Genomic DNA, 7,533 nt, shown 5'->3' on the forward strand with positions numbered 1-7,533 from the left:
CGGGAGGAGCGCGGACGCGCCGCGGAGGGAGGGGAGCTAGCTGCGTGCAGCCCGCCCCCTGGGACCCTTCCCGAAGACCTCGGCAAACAGTCCCGGAACTCGCAAGGGCTTCAGCTTACGGCTCCCGAGGCTGTTCCTTCGGACGTCCGGCCCGCGACTGCGCGCCTCTGTGGCACACAGGTGGGGACTGAGGCGCAGAGGCCGGAGCTCCCCTCCGTCCTCGGCTGCCTCCTTCCGGCTGCCTGTGTCGGTTCTGATCCACGCAGAGGTGTGACTTGAGGTGGTACCTTTCCCCTCTGTGCGCCTCGATCTTTCCCTCCTGACAAATGGGAAGGAAACCACTGGCAGAGCCGCTGCCGGGCGGCAGGTCTGAGGACCCTGGGCGCAGCCTGGCCGTGCGGCATTAACCTCGGGAGCCCCCACCCGGGTAGCGATGGGCTCCGATGCCGCATCAGAGGGTGAAGCGGCGGAGACTGGGCCAACCCCTACCCTCTCTGTAGGGAGCGCTGGGGGCGCAGTGCCTAAGGCATTCGACTGTTAACCAAGAGGTTGGTGATTCAAAGCCACCAGCCGCTCTGAGGAAAGAAAATGGGGCGAGCTACTTCTGTGAAGATTTACCGCCCGGAAACCCAACGGGGGTCGCTATGAGTGGGAGTGGACTGAATGGCAGTGAGTTTGGTCGTGTTGGTTTTCCACGCTGCGTACGGGGGGCGGGGGCAGTCCTGGGGGCGGGGCCAGTGGCGGACCTCCGCCCCGCCCTCCGAAGTCGGTCCACCAACGCAGGGGGAGGGGGCGCAGGGAGCAGAGACCGAGCTAGGACCTGGCTTCCCGCACTGCCAGGGCGTTGCTCGGTCGTGTTTGCAAGTTGGGTTAACGGGAGAACCCTGCTTCTCTCTGCCTGTTTCTCTTTAGTCACATCAAAAACTCTTCTTGGAAGGCAGACTCATAACCTGCCTCCACTCCTGCAGGAGGCGGGGTCAATATGGTCCTTTCCCCACTGTCCAGAGGGACGGGCGTCCCCCAGTTCACCTGGGGTCCCGGCGCAGCGCAGACCTTTCTCGACATCTGCTATATGGATGAGTGAGCTGACTGGTTCCTGTAAGATGAAACATTTGGGCTTCCTGCTGGGCCTTTCGTCGCCTCCCCCCAATCACTGGGCGACTGGGACTTATAAAAGTGGGGGGTGGGGGTAAGTGGGGAGGATTATCGTTTTAAGGAGGATCAAGTCCTGTTGCCAAGATGAGAGGCTGACAGCTAATTTCAAGTATTAGTGCGCTGTGACGGGAGCGGGGTGACCTCCCCACAGCCCACCCCTCGCAGGGTCCTTCCCTGTGTCTTGGCTAAATAAAGACACCCTACTCCTCCTCCCCACATACACCCACATTAAGCCCAGAAGACCCCACCCCAATTAAAAACAAGACTCATTACAATTACAGAAGGGGAAAAAAAATAAACAGAGCCCAGGATGGAATGAAATTGCCTTAATCTCATCGCAATGGTGATAAAACGTGTCACGTGTCAGAGCCTGCTTTCTCACTGGTTTTTAGTTGACTCTCTGATGTTCTTGAATTTTTCGCTTGTTATTGTGGGACATCCTCCCTGGCTTCCTTAGGGGACATTCCTAGAAACAGAATCTGTGGCCCTGCTGCCAGGTTACTGGAGCACTTCTCCCTCTCCTGCCCCACCATGGAGGGGACAAGGCTTAAATAGAAGCCCTGGTGGTGCAGTGGTTAAGTGCTTGGCTGCACATCAAAAGGTCAGTGGTTTGAACCCACCAGCCAGTCTGTGGGAGAAAGATGTGGCTGGCAGTCGGCTTCCATAAAGATTACAGCCTGAGAAACCCTATGAGGCAATTGGACTCTGTCCTCCAGGGGCACTATGAATTGGAATTGACTTGACAATGGATTGGGTTTTTTAGGTTTAAAGAAGCGTGTCTCTGGCCCTTTGGGACCATGGCCTTTTCCTAGGTAGGGTGTGGCCCTACTGGGCCCAGAGCCGGTCTCCCTAATGCCCTCTTGTGGGGTCATGCCCTCTCCTTGCCCCTGTCCAAGGCACTGTTTACCTTTGACCCCATGTTGACTCTCCTCAGGTCCTGATAATATGCATGCCAGTCACAGGGGATTATGCCTGTCGTTTGTTCAAAGAAGGACCTGGACTCCTTTTCCTCCTCGTCCAGAGACTGATGCCCCCACCCCACACAGCTTCCAGCCCATTTCAGCCTGGTTCAGCGGTCAGCCAGAACCACAGGCACCTGTATCTGTCCAGCCCACACTTCTGGGAGAAGGCTTAATGCCTTCTCCATATGAACATGCTGAGCGTCCATCCCGCTGACACCACCCCTGTACCAGGTGAGAGACCTAGAGATGCAGCCCAAATGAGGAATGACCCCTTTGCGCAGGCAAAGATTGAAGGTCCTGGATCTTGCAAGCCTCCCCTTCTCCCTGGCAAGGCACCAGGACACCTGCCCCGTCTCCTCTGTCTGTGTCATCCCCCCAAGCCTGTGTCACCAAAAAGCGTCCATTGATCCAGGCTTAAAATAACCCCTGGCATCTGCAGCGAGCCCCACAGGGCGGGCACAGGCACTTGTCTCCGCTCCTGAAGGGCACCCGCCCCGCCCCCAGCTCCTGACGCTGGCAGCTTGGGTGTGCGGGTGTCTGTGCAAGCTGGGGCTGGTGTGGCTTCGAGACCTTTCCTGTCCATGCACATGCATTTATGCGTGTGCGTGTCAGTGTGGGTTGGCCTGGGCACACATGTCACTGTCGAGCCCTCACTGGGTATGTGGCCTTGACTATGGGAGGCTGGGGTTCCTAGAGGTCTGGACACTAGGAAAAGCCTGTGCTGAGCCTCAGTTTCCCCATTTTATTTACTTATTGCCCCCCACCCCAACTAGTCCAAAATTTTCCTCCCTTTCCCTCCCATCCCTGGTAGCCAACAAGCTGGATTCCCTTCCTTAAGTAAACCTTTCCTTGACATTTTACAGTAATGGGCTCATAGCATAGTACCTAAGGCACTTGACTGCTAACCAGAAGGCTGGCAGTTCAAACCCATCAGCCACTCCTCGGAAGGAAGGTTGGTTGAGCAATCTACTTCCGTAGTGATACTGCCTCAGCAACCCAAGAAGGGGTCACTATGAGTCAAGGCCGACTCAACGGCACACAACAACAACAACAACACAGGATTTGCCCTTCTGTGACTGACTTACTTCACTCAGCCTAATGTCCTCCAAATTCATCCACGTTTTGTGAGACGGTTCGGGTGTTCTTCATTATTCTTTAATGTAGCCCGGTATTCCACTGTGTCGGGGTACCACATCCATCCATCCGGGGCTGGGCATTTAGGTGGTTTCCATCTCTTTGCTACAGTGAGTTGTGCTGTTTCCCCATTTTAGATGGTAGGTGGCCAGTCTTCTGGCTCTGCCCAACCTTGTGAGAGTGCATTTGGGATTTACTAGAGAAACCCAAGCCCAGAGAAGGGAAGTGACATCTGTGACTGGCACACACCAAGAAGGGCCAGGAAGGGCCAGGGTCTGGCCTGGAACCTGCACAGTGCATCCAAACCTGCTTGCTGGCCAGTTCAGCAGAGACAGGAGCTGGAGCAGGGCCCAGAGCCCAGGGGAAGCGCCTCCTTTCCCCACTGAAAGCGCGCCCGCCTGTGCGCGTGCTGGTGCCTGACACACCTGCTCATGCTGAGCCTTTGCAAAGGCTCTTCTCCTCCTCGAATGCCTTTGCAGCCCCCACATGGAAAGCTCCTACTTACCCTTCATTTAAGCAGACTGACCTGGCTTGGAATCCCTTCTCTACTAGAGCCAGTCAAACTTCCTAAGCCTTCAGCTTTCCCATCTGCAAGACAGGCTGCTAGCATGTCTTTGGCAGGGCTGCAGGGAGAAACCAATGAGCTTCTACTGGGAAACACACAGGTACGTGCAGCCTCTGGGAGCCCCCACCCAGCCAGGCTGAGAGGACGGTGAATGCCGCAAGCCTTCCCCAGCCTCAAAGGCTTCATTCCCAAGCCTGCTTGGCTTGGACAGCGACCCAAGCAGCAGAGATTCTGGGGAACTTGGGACTCCTTGCCAGCGCAAGTGCCGCTACTGGGAGGGGGTCGAAGGAGGAGGGCCCGGGCTGCCTTTGTCTTCTAGAGACAGCTCGTGACTCAGGCTCCAGCTGCCCGTGGGAGGGAGGGGGCGCCCGGGCTCCTGAGGTCGCCGGGAGCAGCGAGATTGAGGGGCTGGGAGCTAGGGCACAGCCTCCCGTTGCAATCCTCCATGCACCCTCTCCCGGCCTGCACCCTGCCACGCGGAGTCTTGCTCCAGTCGTCTAGAGTTGCTCTCTCCGCCTGAATTCCCACCATTAGTCTCTCCCTTCAGGACCCTTCAAAGGCCTCGGTGAATGTGCAAAGCCGGAGCGGCCTCCCAAGGCCCTAGCGCGGGAACAGACTCTAAAAGGGCAAGGCCTGGCGGAGGCCACACAGCACGTCCCCGGGGAAGGTCCGCCCGCACGGGGGCACTACCCAGAATAGCTCCGAGCTCGAGGCGAGGCATCCTGCATCCCTCACAAGCACACCTGGCCCCAGAGTCACAGCCCTGCCCTCCCCTGCCCGCAGGACCCTCCGAGTTCTGGTCGCCATCCTCCAGACGCGTGTGGGCGGGAACCCCTGCCTGCCTGCTGAAGGCTGGAGCTTGGAGGGGGTTTAGTTGCTTTAGGTTCCGACCCCTCTCGGCCTTGGCCCCGCCTCTCAACGTGCCCCTGGCCCCACCCCTTCCTTTCAACCCTGAGGCTTGAGGTCTGTCGGCCCCGCCCCTCGGCATGGCCCCTCCTCCCGACGCCGGAGCCTGGAGGTCAAGGCGCCGCGGGCGGGCTAGTCCGTAACTGGAGTTGCTGGCACCGCCTGGGGTCTGGGTAGGCTGCCTGGGGCTGAATCCCAGATTCTCCGCAGCTGAGGGAGCAGAGGAGATGTTCAGGGGCCGGATGGATCCCAGGACCCCGTAGCGGCCCCGGGCAGCCTTTCCACCCTGTTGGGGGCTCACGGGCGAGCGCGAGAGGACAGCAGCGCCTGTGGCCTCTCTCCCTCCTGGTTCCACCCCACTCGTCGCGTGACCCTGGGCAGTTGCTCCCCGCCTCCCTAGCCCCTGGGTCAGGATCGGGCAGTCCGGGAGGGGGCGCTGAGCAGACCGTGACTGGGTTCGGGAGAACGTGACCTGAGTGACCCACAACAGAGCCAACGGGAGTGAGAACCTACCCCGTCCCCCAGAGTTTTGCGGGGAGCAGGGAAGCTCCCGGGCTCCCTGAGGGTGGCGGTGGGACGGGCATGGACACAATGAAGTTTCCAGCCCCCTGCCCTTCCCCCGCCCCTCATCACTTTTGCATACAGACCCCTGAACTTGAACGGTTTTTCTCAGCTACGGTCCGGCCAGGCAAACCTCCTAATCTCCTACTCTCCAAAGCTCTCTGTGCCTTGGAGTAGGTCACCTCTGCTTGGGGCAGTCCCTGCCTGTCATTGTGTGCCTCCCAGCAGACTGGCCCAGGGCAGGTGTGGCCAGATCCCCTCTGTCTAGTGGGGCAGGAAATAGATGAGCCATGGAAGGTAATGGGCCTGAGAGGACAGCCTCAGATAGGGACCCTGGGACACAGTTCCAGGGGGAATGGCTGTGCGTTGGGGGCTCTGGCCAGGAAGTGTCTGTGACCCAGGGAAGGAAGGGGATGGAGGCACTCCTGGGTGGAGAACCTACTTGCCACATGACCTCTGACCACCACGAGGGCTGGCTGGCCCTCAGAGCCCCATTTGCTGACAGGAAGACAGCCAGAGAGATGCCACCAGCTTCTAAGGACAGTGCGTGTGGGGCCATCTCTGCTGAGCCAGAGGGAGGTGAGGGGTCAGACGCTTCCTCCCAGACCTCACCAGCTGGGCTCCCCACCTCTAGCCCTGTGCCCCTAGCCCAGGGTTGCCCAGCAGGAAGTGAAAAATGCCTGTAGGAAGCCCCAAGAGGAACCGAGACTTCAGCCAGCCCCGCCCCCACCTGCCGGGGCCCTGGGGACCTCGGGGAAACCAGACCCTCCTTCAGGAAAACCTGGCCTAAACATAGGCTGGGGGAGGGGCCTGCTTCCCTGCCTTCCCACCCCAGCAAGCAGCTGGGCCAGACACTATCCCAGCCAGAACGCTATCAGGGCCAGCTATCCCGGAATCCTCCTTCTGCAGGGACCTGGGGGGAGAAAGCCCTGTGAAGATGAAAACTAGGGTGGAGCCTGGCATGACCCCAGGCGGTAAGTCACTCCCCTGGAGGGCACCTGGGCCAATGCCCTTCCACCGGCCACAGGGCAGGGGCAGAGCCTAGGTCAAGCCCAGGTCCCCTGTTCACTGCCTCTGGCTTCACCTCTCTAGCCTCAGTTTTCCTCTCTGCAAAATGGGCCTTAGAATCCCTGCTGATGGCTGTAAATTGGTCTAGATTTTTACGAAAATGTTTAACAAGGCCAAGGCCTTTGGCACACAGCTCCCCCAGGAAGCACTCCCTCTCTGGGTTACAATAGCAAACCCCACAAACAACAGAATGCTCAATGGAAAACAGCAGATGTGGAAAGCCTTGTTTGTGGAGTGTTTAAAGACAGGAGAAAACGTGTACAGAGTGATTGGGAATTCGTAGAAAACACACCGTCCACACCCATGGCCGAGGGGGTAGGGTTATGTGTCATTTCTTCAGATCCCCACCCTGACTCCACTCTCCAGAACTTCCCAAGTTATCTCCAAGAAAATGATTTTTAACAAAAAAAGAATTGTTTAAACAGGTATCACACACACACACACATCCAGATGCTGTTAAGAAGATCCAATTGAGGTTTTAGACGTCACTAAGGGAGTGACACCTTGGGTTTATTGGTCTGATGGAGCCTGGTGGGACCCTGAAACTATGGCCCCTAGTTACCCTTCAGGTCTGGAATTGAACTCACTCCTGTGGCATCCACCCAAACAATAGAGAGACATAGAGGGTAAATATTTACATCGGGGAGATATCCTCAAAGCGATCAATCCATCAATCTTGGGAGACCAGAAAGGCAGTGTTTGCACAGGGAGGTATCTGGGGAGGTGGGGCAGGCATGCATAGGAAAGAAGGACACAGGGAAGAGGTAACTACAGGGAGGAAGTGGGAAGAGAGCTGTTACATTGCGGGGAATTACAGTCAATGTCATGAAACAAAATGTGCATGAACTGGTGTATGGAAAATGAATTTGCTGTGAATCCCATTACTAGGTGCGATAGTTACGTTTGTGTGTCAACTTGGCTAGGACTGGTTGAGTGGCTGGGCAGCTGGATGTAGTATTCCCCATGATGAGACTGGTAATCAACTCCATGGTGGAATCTACTGTGAACTGCTGAGAAGCTGCCTTAGGGAGGTGGTCTGCTTCCTGTGTATCAGGAGAAGCCTTGGGGAACGGTCTCTACCTTATAGCACGCTTGAACCCTGCATGTAGCTGTGTTGTTGTTCATTAGCCTGCCATGCTCTGCCGACCTTGACTTTCAATGGACTTGAATTAATGGCCTGCC

This window comes from Orycteropus afer, unplaced genomic scaffold (assembly GCF_000298275.1).
Source record: "Orycteropus afer afer isolate SDZICR_OR568_19922 unplaced genomic scaffold, OryAfe1.0 scaffold00083, whole genome shotgun sequence".
Lineage (NCBI taxonomy): Eukaryota > Metazoa > Chordata > Mammalia > Tubulidentata > Orycteropodidae > Orycteropus > Orycteropus afer.